A 13,281-nucleotide genomic window follows, 5' to 3' on the forward strand; every position below is an offset into this window, starting at 1 on the left:
CTATAACAACCCACATTTTTAAATGTCAAACCTAATCTCTTGTAGTTGTTTTAAAAAAGAGAATTAGGAGCGCCTGGGTGGCCCAGTCAGCTGGGTGTTGGACTCTTGATTTTGGCTCAGGTCATGATATCAGAGTCATGAGATCAAGCTCTGCATCAGGCTCTGCCTCAGTGTGGAATCTGCAGGAGATTCTCTCCCTCTTCCTCTGCCCCTCCTCCTGCATGCTCTCAAAATAAGAATAAATTTTTATATATTAATAAAATTAAATAAAATCTTATTAAATTAAATAAAATCTTATTTTTAAAATTTTATTAATAAAAATAAAATCTTTAAAAAATTGAAAAATAGAGGATTTAATGTTTTTTAAGTACTACAGAGAACTGATGAAGTTGATCGTATCTGCAAATGAACAAAGTAATATGCAAGCTTAAAGGTAGTGAATATACAAATATTGTAACATGTGTGTATACATATGTATGTACACATATTTACTTACTTAATTCTCTTTTGTCAATCTCAACCAATATCATGCTCAATAATCTGAATCTGTAACACTCTTTAATTCTCCTTGTAAGACAATGATTTCTGGCATCCATTCAATCAAATAAGCATAATTTTAGGCAAGTGGGTGGGGTAAAGAAGTATGGTCCCTGATATGTGTAGAAACTCTCAATTCAAGGTTCTGGTTTCCCTGTTGAGAGTTAATCTTAGTATTTTATTTCTCTTCTCCCCATACCAGTGCAATTTCTTTCAAAGGTAAGTAATGTACTTGTAGACTTTCAGAATATATAATATTGATATATATTAATATGCATTTTAAATTGAGAATCAGAATTTTCAAAATTAGGAAAAGAGAAACTTCTACTTACTTTTAAAGTCTGATTTGCAAACTATAAGCATAACAAACTAATTCCAATAAAAATCTCTCTCCCTTTGGGGCATATGGGTGGCTCAATCGGTTAAGCATCTGTTTTCAGCTCAGATCAAGACCTCAGGGTCCTGGGATAGAGCCCCATATCGCTTCTCCCTCTCCCTCTGCCCCTCCCCCCCCACTCAGGTTCTCACTCGGTTCTGCACGCACACTCTCCCTCTTTCTTTCAAATAAATAAATAAATAATCTAATATAAAACTTAAGATTGCATGAAAAATTGTGAACTTGTTAAAATGTTTATTATAAAAAGGTTTCAAGAAACTAGCAACTAGGGGAACCTGGGTGGCTCAGTTGGTTAAGCGACTGCCTTCGGCTCAGGTCATGATCCTGGAGTCCCAGGATCGAGTCCCGCATCGGGCTCCCTGCTCAGCGGGGAGTCTGCTTCTCCCTCTGACCCTCCCCCCTCTCATGCTCTCTCTCTCTATCTCATTCTCTCTCTCAAATAAATAAATAAAATCTTAAAAAAAAAAGAAAAGAAACTAGCAACTATTTCTACTACAGCTGACAAATAGCAAAACATGAGACCCCACTTAGCATCTTTTAATACTAGGGTTCTGGCTCCCAATTTTCTAAGAGTAAGTAGACTTCTAAGGGGACATAGTATGAAGAACAATAAATCTTCAGTTTAACATTGCTCCTAGTGAATTACTACTTCAAGAAGAAAAAAGTGAAGCTCATTAGCTATTAAATACCATCCAGGATGAAAAGTAATAGTCTTATAACACAAAGAAATGAAAAGACATTCCATGCTCATGGATTGGAAGAACAAATACTGTTGAAATGTCTATGCTACCCAAAGCAATCCACACATTTAATGCAATCCCTATCAAAATACCAATAGCACTTTTCACAGAAGTAGAACAAGCAATCCTACAGTTTATATGGAACCAGAAATAGCCAAAGCAATCGTGAAAAAGAAAAGAAAAACTAAAGGGATCAAAATTCCAGATTTCAAGTTAAATCACAAAGCTGTAGTAATCAAAACATTAATGGTATTGGCACAAAAATAGAACTACAGACCAATGGAACAGAATAGAAAATCCAGAAATAAACCCACAATTATGTGGTCAATTAATCTTCAACAAAGAATATCCAATGGCAAAAATATACTCTCTTCAACAAATGGTGTTGGGAAAACTGGATAGCTACATGCAAACGAATGCAACTGGACCACTTTTTACAATATACACAAAAGTAAATTCAAAATGGATTAAAGATCTAAAGATCTAAATCCATAAAAATCCTAGGAGACAAAACCGGCAGTAACTTCTTTGACATTGGCCATAACAACTTCTTTCCAGGTATGTCTCCTGACCTAAGGGAAACAAAAGCAAAAATAAACTATTGGGACTACATCAAAATAAAAAGCTTCTGTGCAGTGAAAAGAAACAATCACCAAAACAGAAAGATAACCTACAGAATGGGAGAAGATATTTGCAAATAACATACCCAATAAAGGATTAGTATCCAAAGTCTTTAAAGAACTTATAAAACTCAACACCCAAATAAACAAATAATCCAATTAAAAATAGGCAGAAGACATGAACAGACATTTCCTCAAGGAAGACCTATAGATGGCCAAAAGACACATGAGAAGATGCTCAACATCACTCATAATCAGGGAAATGTAAATTAAAACTACAATCAGGTATCACCTCACACTTCTCAGAATGGCTAAAATCAATAACTTAAGAAACAAAAGGTGTTGGTGAGGATGTGGAGAAAAAGGGCCCTCATGCACTGTTGGTGGGAATGCAAACTGGTGCAGCCACTGTGGAAAATAGTATGGAGGTTCCTCAAAAAGTTAAAAACAGAACTCACGATCCAGCAATCGTACTTCTGGGTACTTACCCAAAAAATACAAGAACACTAATTCAAAGGGATACATGCACCCCTATGTTTATTGCAGCATTATTTATAATAGCCAAGATATGGAAGTAGCCCAAGTGTCCATCGATTGATGAATGGATAAAGAGGTAATGTATATACATACAATGGCATACAGTCATAAAAAGAATGAAATCTCGCCATTTACAAGGATATGGATGGAGTTAGAGTATAATGCTTAGCGAAATAAGTCAGAGAAAAATAGCATATGATTTCACTTATATGTGGAATTTAAGGAACAAGTAAGCGAAAGTTAAAAAATAAAAGGGGGGCACTTAGGTGGCTCAGTCGTTAGGCATCTGCCTTCGGCTCGGGTCATGATCCCAGGGTCCTGGGATCGAGCCCTACGTCGGGCTCCCTGCTCCACAGGAAGCCTGCTTCTCTCTCTCCCACTCCCCCTTCTTGTGTTCCCTCTCTTGCTGTGTCTCTCTCTGTCAAATAAATAAATAAAATCTTTAAAAAAAATAAAAAATAAGAGGGGGAGAGAGAGACACAAATCAAGAAACAGACAATTAGAATAAACTGTTGGTTACCAGAGGGGAGGTGGGTGGAGGATGGGTGAAACAGGTGATGGGGATTGAGGAGGGCACTTGTGATTAGGTGATGATACAGGGTGAAGTATGGAAGTGCTGAATTACTATATTGTACACCTGAAACTAATAAAACACTGTATGTTAACTACTAGAACTATAATAAAAACTTGCAGTCCTTTAAAAAAATATATTTTATTTATTTATTTTAAAGAGAGAGAGGGTGTGCGAGCCAAGGGAGGGGGGAAAGGGAAAGGGAGAGGCAGAGAATCTCAAGCAGACCCCTGCGGAGCCTGATGCAGGGCTCGATCTCAGGATCCTAAGACCATGACCTGAGCCAAAACCAACAGGCAGCTGCTTAAATGACTGAGCCACCCAGGTGCCCCCAGTAATAGTCTTATAGTAGCAGATTAATTCTTTATTCTTGTATTTAACAACTTCCTAAGAGCCATACTGCATTCCTTGGGTATTGCACCCTTCCTTTCCACTACCCAAGCACAAACTGTGGTGTAACTTTCTTTATAAACACTACAATCCCAAAGAACAAGGGTTAGTTTCTATTCATGCAAATGAAGGGGCATACCTTGTTAATAAAGATTCATACAAAAGCAGGATTTTAGTGTTATGATCCCAAAGAGGATCAATTATCAATGTCCTAAATTTCATGAATGTTTTTGCAATTCAGGTTTTTAAACTTAAACATAATAGGACTATATAATCATTTTAAGAAATTATACCAGGTTATACACCAACCTTTTTTCCATTCATTTAATAAAATTTGAGTGCTTGGAGCGAAAGCAGTAAACTAAACAGACATGGTCCCTGCCCTCAGGGAGTTTAGATTCTAGGGAAGAAAGAAAAAAAAAGGTAATGTATCTGAAACTTTATACTGGTTGGAGGTTGTGAGGGGTAGATAATAATCCTCTTTCCATATACTGTGTTGTTTGATTTGTTCCAACCAACATTACTTTATAATTATATATATAATACATTACTTTATAATAAAAAAACACAAAGTAGCAAAGTAATAAAAGATGACAAGTTATACATACTCATTATAGAGAAATTAGAGGATATACCGATATAAATAGAAAATAAAGTCTGCCCGGGGGCACCTGGGTGGCTCAGTCTGTTAAGCAGCTGACTCTTGGTTTCAGCTCAGGTCACGATCTCAGGGATCAAGCCCCACATCGGGCTTTGCACTCAGCAGGGAGTCTGCTTGAGGATTTTCTCTCTCTCCCTCCCTCCTATTCCCCCACCCACCCAACTGCATGCCATCCTCATATCACTTATTCACATTTTGATGAAGATTCTCTTAAACTTCTAGGATAGTGATACATAAGCATATATGTAATATAAACATGGGGTTATATTTCATGCTGCTTTATAGCCTGCTTTTTCCATTTAGTATCAGAAATATTTTTCGGGATGTGTCCAGATCTATCGTATTATTTCTGAATCGTGGCTTTCTACTTTATAGTAAGGTTTAAGACAGACAATAACTGAATCTTCATTTTTTTTTACATTTAAAGTTCATGGCTTATTTAACATTAGATGAGTTAAATAACAGGTAACTCTTCAACATTACAGGTCTGTGGGTTACTCAGGGCTGAGCATTAAGATTCCTGGGCCAAAGTTGGACACCTAGTCAAATGAAGTGGTAAACTCATTTTTACTTTTTACTGCAAGCCCCTAACTTCAGAGAACTTTCCCACTTCACTATGGTTAGCTACCTAGGCTACCCCTTAAAGTCACGCCACAAAGAAATTAATGTATGTTTTAATATATATTAGGAAATAACAGTATAATAAACTAAGACAAAACCCATGAAATCAAGTTAGTTTCGTTCTCTTTAATAGTGGGACTTATTTGCAGGGATAAGGAGGCAGATGAGGATGTCCAGAAATTGGAAAAAAACTTCTACGGATATTTCAAAGCTTTAAGCATAATTCATAGAACCAATTCTTTATTATATCAGTCACAATTAAAATGTATACTTACAAGTTTCCTTTTCCTTCATACTGTTGTATCATTAGCACTTATCACACTTATTAGCAAAGATTGAGGCCTTTTTATCTCATAAACCAGAGAGGAAAGAAGGAAAGGGAAAAAGAAGAGATATTCTGGTAATGCTACTATGGAAGAGTTGGAAGTAGAGGAGGGAAAAGTAAGGGACTTTTGAAGTATGTATTTAGAATTCATGATGGAATCACACTTCAGTTAATCTCAGTTATGAGGGGCACCTTGGTGGCTCAGCCGGTTAAGTGTCTGCCTTCGTTCGGCCCAGGTCATGATCCCAAGGTCCTGTGATGGAGCCCCGCATTGGGCTCCCTGCCCGGCGGGGAGCCTGCTTCTCCCCCTTCCCTCCACTGCTCCCCTTGCTTGTGCTCTCTCGCTCTGTCTCTTAAATAAATAAATAAAATCTTTAAAAAAAAAAAATCTCAGTTGTGAATGAGCAAAGGGAAGAGAAAGTCAACTGCATGATTCCTTAGGAAGAAAAGGACAATTCAAGAGGCACCACTGCTTTAGGAGACCTTAAAGACCATATCAGAAACAAAGGCAAAAAGATAGTATAGTTTTAGTCCAAATTCACATATTGATGTAATAAAAGCATTTAGTAATTTATAAAAATGAAATTTTCATTTACTGACAATTTCCATAATTCTAATTTTATCTAATACTAAAAATCTACTCTAGCCCACCAATATCTTTATTGTTTTTCTGAATACATCATGCCACATGGAGTTAATTTCCTCCATGACATCTTAGCGCTTCTTAGGTAGTGTTCTGAAAACTCTAAGACACTAAACTGTATGTCTACTTCTCTCTTTTTAAGTAACTATTTCCTGGGGCCCCTGGGTGGCTCAGTCGTTAAGCGTCTGCCTTCGGCTCAGGTCATAATCCCAGGGTCCTGGGATCGAGCCCTGCATCAGGCTCCCTGCTCTGCGGGAAGCCTGCTTCTCCCTCTCCCACTCCCCCTGCTTGTGTTCCCTCTCTCACTGTGTCTCTCTCTGTCAAATAAATAAATAAAAATCTTTAAAAAAAAAAAAAGTAACTACTTCCCTAATTAGTTTAGGTGTGTGCTTTTAGATCATGAATTAAGGACAGAGACTATTCTTACTACTTTTGAAAAATTTAACCTCCTGGGTGGCTCAGATGGTTAGGCATCTGCCTTGGGCTTAGGTCATGATCCCGGGGTCCTGGGTTCAAGTCCTACATCAGGCTCCCTGCTCCTTGAGCCTGCTTCTCCCTCTGCCTGCCACTCCCCCTGCTTGTCTCTCTCTCTCTGACAAATAAATAAAATCTTAAAAATAAACAAACTTAAATAGCCTTCTTAATTGTTGACAATACTATACTGTCTTTTAAGATAATTATCAGTTCCTTTATTAGAAATATACAATTTCAAATGAGTGTTTTATTTTCCTGGAAACTACAGTAATTGTTAAACCATTCGTTCTCCCTCTACTAACTCCATCAAGTAGTATTCTAGGTGACAGAGTAAATACAAACAACATCATTACACAATCACAATAGAAAGCATGTGTCTTGGGCACCTGGGGAGCTCAGTCGGTTAAGTGTCTGCCTTCAGCTCAGGTTATGAACCCAGAGTACTGGGATTGAGTCCCGTGTCAGGCTCCCTGCTCAGCGGGGAGCCTGCTTCTCCCTCTCCCTCTGCCCCTCCCGTCGTGCTCTCTCTCTCTCACACTCCCTCTTTCTCAAAATAAATAAATAAAATCTTAAAAAAAAAAGGATGTCTTTTTTTTTTAAGATTTTATTTATTTGACAGAGAGAGACACAGTGAGAGAGGGAACACAAGCAGGGGGAGTGGGAGAGGGAGAAGCAGGCTTCCCGCTGAGCAGGGAGCCCGATTTGGGGCGCCATCCCAGGACCCTGAGATCATGACCTGAGCCGAAGGCAGACACTGAACGACTGAGCCACCCAGGCGCCCCTCTTTCATTTTTATTTAAGTAATCTCTACACCCAACATGGGACTCAAATTCACGCATGATCAAGACTCGCACACTCTTCTGAAAGAGCCAGCCAGGCACCCCAAGGATGTGTATTTCTAATCTCCAGAGGAGGTATTTCAAACCTGAATTCCACTGACACCATTAGGGATTCACTTAGCTGAGCAAAATAAAATCCTGCATCTAATAGAGTAAACTTGTGAAGATAAGATATGAAGCACCTTTGCTGATATATCCAAAAGAGGGCAGGAAAGTCCCAAGTCAATAAAGACACCCCCTATTCCATTTAACTTATGGCATTTAAGAGAATTTGGGGGGCACATGGCTAGCTCAGGCAGTGGACCGTGCAACTCTTGGTCTTGGGGTTGTGAGTTCAAGCCCCATGTTGGGTGTAGAGATTACTTAAAAATTTTTAAATTTTTTAAAAATTAAAAGAGACAGAATTTTGGAAATGTAATTTAAAGTTATATAAACCTATACTTCCTGAATACAAAGGAAAATTATTCCACCCAATTTTATAGAAATCATCTCACTAGACCTTAGAAAATACACACAAGCATTTTGTTCCCCATTATTTGTGAGATCAAAATTTATGATTTAGTACACAAAAGTCAATGACCAAATAATTTACATAAACCTGTGACACCATGATTTGTATGCTACATTTCATCATAGCTTCTGGCTAACCATTCTTGTATCAGAACAGACATGTAAGAGTTAGGAGGAGTTAGGAGCAGAAGTTCTTAGCCTCTTTGGTGCCACAGATTCCTTTGAGAGTTTGGTAAAACCTGTCATTATTCTTGTCAGAATTATGTTTTTAAATGCATGAAATACAAACATAATTGTCAAAATATATTTTTAATTGATATGTGCTTTTAAAAACAAATCAGATAAGATCTAGTAGTAGGTCTAATAACCACAGTAATTTTGAAGTAATGATGAATTTAAATAATTTCAAGATGGCTGCAACCACCATATTATATGAAAATGTGATTTCTATTGATAACAAAGTCACAGGTACTGCTAAAACTACTTATGGTTTGTTGCCTACATTCATAGTTGAAATAAATCTAAATTTTATGTAGAAGTTAATGAAAAGATGTATTTTTTTTTTTCTCCAGCAAGTTCAGAGACTCCCTGAATTCCATCCACCATGGAAGACCAATCTGCAGATCACAGGTTAAAAACCCCTGACAGGGGAATAGAAGAGAAAGTTAATCAAGTAAAAGCTTTGAGTCTCAAAACTATATAAGGCAATTTTAAAAAGCTTTGTTAGAAGTACACTTACCATGATGAACACTGAGTAATGTACAGAATTGTTCAATCACTATACTGTATTTCTGAAACTAACGTAACACTGTATGTTAAATGTATTAGATTTAAAATAAAAACTTAATTAAAAAAAAAAAAGCCCCTTTACTATCCAAAACAGTTTAACACACTAGAGCAGCATTATCAAGCTTTCATTCACTCAATAATCTTTGGTGATTTACATAGTAAGAGCAAAGCAAAGGGAAGAAATATTTTTCAACAAATGATCAAATAAATATGCAGCTTACAATGCTTGTACATTTTGAGTAATTTCTTTTATATGAAGGCTAAGTCATTGTAATCAAATTAGATTAAACAGTATTATGAGCTGTGAGTAGTAATGGAATAGTATGGACAACCAACAGAGCTGGATCCTGCTTCTTCTGCATAAATGGTCAGTTGTACTCCTCAATAGCTTAGCCCTTGCAGCCAAGTCTCCCTGTTGGTAGATGTGAGCTCGTGCTGTGATTGTGTGTACTGTGATCCCAGAAGAGAAATCACCATTTCCTTAAGATCATTATTACTGTTTTATCACTTCTTTATAGGATATGAGGGCTCAAACATCTCAACTATACTAATCTTGGCACACAGATCCATTATAAAATGGATCCTAGGACCAGGAAAAAAGAAAAAAAAAATTACAGGGAAAAAAGCACGGAGAAAAATTTCAGTTTGTCAGTGCAAGTTAAAGAATAACATACAACTCAGAAGGGTAACCTGGAGTCATATATTGAAGACTAAAATCTATCCAGACAAATACTAAATTTGGTAGGCACTAGAAAGCCATTAGAAGATTTTGATTAGAGAAATGACATGATCAGAACTGGTAGCACATTATAGAACAGATTGGAAAAGGGTGAATGGCAATGATGGTACAAAGCCACCACTGCAACAATCATGGCAACAGCTGAAACTAGGGAGTAATGATAAAATGAAAAGTGGGGTGGGGTTGGGGGGAGAGAATGGACGCGAGATATAACAAAGAAGAGAAGCGTTTGGCACATAATTGCATTTGGGAGGGCAGGGGGCCCACTAGGGAAGTATTTAGATGACTGACTCAGAGGTTTTAAGCCTAACTGCTTGAAAGAATGTAGTCAGAAGAAAAGACAAGGTTTGGGGATGAAGGGAAGTTGAAAACAGGCAGAAATAATGAACCTTAGGCAACATTTGAAGTTTGAAATGCCCAAGAGATAATTAGAAAAGCACATCACTGATAATAGTAATCAATCTCTGTACTTAAGGAATTTAAAATCTGTATTCTGGGGCGCCTGGGTGACTCAGATGGTTAAGTGTCTGCCTTCAGCTCAGGTCATGATCCCAGCGTCCTGGGATCGAGTCCCGCATCAGGCTCCCTGCTAGGCGGGGAGCCTGCTTCTCCCTCTGCCTCTCTCTCTGTCTCTCATGAATAAGTAAATAAAATCTTAAAAAAAAAAATAATAAAATCTGTATTCTGGTTACAGCCTGAGATTTAGATTTGGTAGTGATTCTACCAGAAATTCCCCAAAAGGTATGGGAACAAATAAGCTCTTCAGAAAAGAGCAGAGAAGACCAAAAGAAACCGTATCAATGTAGGAATAGAAATTCTAAATATTCCAAATACTAAAAAACCATTTGAAATGTTAATATCAAGTGCTTAAAACATTTTAACAAAATACTGGCTTTTAAAGAGGATGTACCTTGATACATTTAAATACATTTCTCAAAAAGATAGTATCTCAATCATATATGACATTGTATTAAAACACACAAACTTTAACTTGCTCTTTCTATTCAAAAACCACTTAGAAGAAGGTGGTCAAAAGGTACAAACTTCTAATTATAAGATAAGTACTAGCGATGTGAGGTACAACATGATGACTATAGTTAACACTGTATATGATATATATGAAGGTTAAAAGAGTAAATTCTGAGTCCTCTTCAGAAGGAAAAAAAAATTTTTTGCTCTTTATCTAATGAGCTGGTGATGGATGCTAACTAAACTTATTGTGGCAATCATTTCACAATATATACTAGTCAAGCCATTATGCTGTATAACTTAAACTTACACAGTGACGTCGATTATATCTCAAAATAAAACTGGGGGGGAAAAAACCCTACTTCTCTCTATAGAGGTATTCTAGTTAATCAATTATGAAGGAATGTTAAGAGACGCCTGGGTGGCTCAGTCAGTTAAGCGCCTGCCTTTGGCTCAGGTTATGATCCCAGGGTCCTGGGATCAAGTCACACATCGGGCTCCCTGCTCAGTGTGGAGATTGCTTCTCCCTCTCCCTCTGCTCCTCCCCGCACTCTCTCTCAAATAAATAAATAAAATCTTTCTCTCTTAAAGATTTTATTAGAGAGAGAGAGAGAGAACACAGCAGGGGTAGCAGCAAGCAGAGGGAGAAGCAGGCTCCCCGCTGAGCAGAGAGCCCGACGCGGGACTTGATCCCAGGACCTTGGGATCATGATCTGAGCCAAAGGCAGACACTTAAAAAGACTGAGCCACGCAGGTGCTCTAAATAAATTTTAAAAAACAAAACAAAACAAAAGGAATGTTAGAGAATTAAAGGCTATTTGCAAACCACTAATGAGAAAATGGAACGATGCCATTAATACAGCAGAGTCAGTGATAACCAAACATAGGCCTCCTGATGGAAATATACGTCATCACCTAGGAATTATACTTGTCCTCTCCCCCACACTGTCCCTACCCTCAGAAATCAAACCTGAACTGATCTAAGCATGCTTGAAGTCTTCAACCTAGCTACCAACTTACAGGATCAAGGGACATGTTGAACTAAAACATGTTAAAACTATTCCAGAGGGATATATTCAACAAAATCCAGAATGAGGGAAACTTCAGGAAAAATAACCTGGTTCCTTCAGCAAATAAATTATGAGGAATGAGAAAGGGGGAAACTGTAGATTAAAAGATCTATCAACCAAATGTAATATGTGACTGTGTTTGGATCCCAAATCAAACAAACCAATTATTTAAAAGCAACTTGGGGGGGGGGGTGGTAGTGCCTGGGTGGCACAGTCGGTTGAGCATCCAGCTCTTGGTTTTGGCCCAGGTCTCCATAACAGGGTAGTAAGATAGAGTGCCACATCAGGCTCCGTCTGTACTCAGCATGGAGTCTGCCTGAGTTCTCCCTCTGTTCCTCCAAATCATGCTTTCGCTCTCTCAAGTAAATATATAGATCTTAAAAAATTAAAAAGAAAAACCTGAGGGATACGACGCCTGGCTGGCTCAGTCAATAGAGCATGTGACTCTTGATCTCGGGGTCTTGAGCTCAAGCCCCACGATGGGTGTAGAGCTTACTTAAAAAACAAAAAAATGCCAACTGAGGAAAATTTGAATACTGCCTGGTTATTTGGTTATGTTCATTTTTACAGGTGAGATAATAGTATGTGGTTATGATTTTTTGAATAATATCTTTTAGAGAAATACTGAAATATTCATAGACGGAGTAATTATACACATATAACTTGCTTCAGAATAATCCAGTAGTAGTTGTGGGGGAGTAGAAAAGGGTATAGATGAAACACTCGCTCTCAATTGTGTTTGAAATTTTTCGATAATAGTTTGTTTAGAGGGGAATAAATAAAAAAAAGTCACTATCAATCACACCAATAGAACTACAAAGAGGACAGGAATGGATTTGTTTTATTTCCCAGACTTACAACCTGAGCAGCCCTGGGCTAGTCATACAATGTCTTAATTGCCCCCACTGGTTAAATGGAGACAAATACCATCTGATAAACCCACAAAATCATATTTGCTCAAGCTAGAAACCTCGGAGATACTGTTAACTCTGGCTGCCCCAGTTTCCCACATCTGGTCCGCCACTGAATCCTGTGTTTTCCCCCCTCTTCCCTCCTACCACTAGTGTCCATCACTGTGGTTTCACACACTCCCAACAGCCTTCCTTCAGCCTTTTCCCCACATTGTATGCAAAGTGAGGTTCCTAAAATGCAAAATATGATCCTCAACTCCACTTAAAACCCTTAAACCGGGGCGCCTGGGTGGCTCAGTCGTTAAGTGTCTGCCTTTGGCTCAGGTCAGGACCCCAGGGTCCTGGGATCGAGCCCCACATCAGGCTCCCCGCTTGGCGGGAAGCTTGCTTCTCCCTCTCCCACTCCCTGTTTGTGTTCCCTCTCGCTGTCTCTCTCTCTCTGTCAAATATGAAATCTATAAAAAACAAACAAACCAACCCTTAAATCGCCTGATTAGCTTCAAGGCAGGAGTGCTTCCTCAAATTTTTAACCTAGTCCTTTCCCTAATTCTTTAAAATGACTTATAAGGCCTTCCGTTATCTGATATTATCTACCTCTCCAACTTCCATCTCTCCCTAATTTCCCTTCTCCCTCTTATGCTTTAGCTTTGGTAAATTCTTGCAGTTTTTCCAATGTACCCTGTACTCTGACTGTAGCTTCAGCATTCATGGCTGGAATGCTCTTTCCACCACCACTTCCTGGCCTAGTTAGCTCCTAACCTTCAAGTCTAAAAAGTTAAGTAGCATTCCTCAGAGAGGTGTACCCAGATTGCTTCTATACTAGGTTGTTGGGTATCTTCTCCTAAGTAGAGAATACACTATTTCGTTCCACAGGAACCTGTACTTCCTCTATCATAACACTCAATATTTGTTTATAAAGAGTCCTTGTGGTAATCACT

At 38.2% G+C, this 13,281-nt stretch overlaps 1 protein-coding gene across 3 annotated transcripts in view; it reads right to left on the reverse strand.

Moving 5' to 3' along the window:
* The window catches only part of SLC16A1 (solute carrier family 16 member 1), a 58,153-nt gene that overhangs the window by 31,081 nt on the left and 13,791 nt on the right, over positions 1-13,281 (reverse strand). The window contains exon 2 of one of the 3 annotated variants that reach the window (XM_027590530.2): positions 4,102-4,192. The exons of the other annotated variants lie outside the window; for them this stretch is intronic. The gene's annotated coding sequence lies outside the window, so the exon portion shown is untranslated. The remainder of the gene's footprint in view (positions 1-4,101; positions 4,193-13,281) is intronic. 3 annotated transcript variants of the gene reach the window in all.

The sequence above is a fragment of the Zalophus californianus genome, chromosome 4 (assembly GCF_009762305.2).
Source record: "Zalophus californianus isolate mZalCal1 chromosome 4, mZalCal1.pri.v2, whole genome shotgun sequence".
NCBI lineage: Eukaryota > Metazoa > Chordata > Mammalia > Carnivora > Otariidae > Zalophus > Zalophus californianus.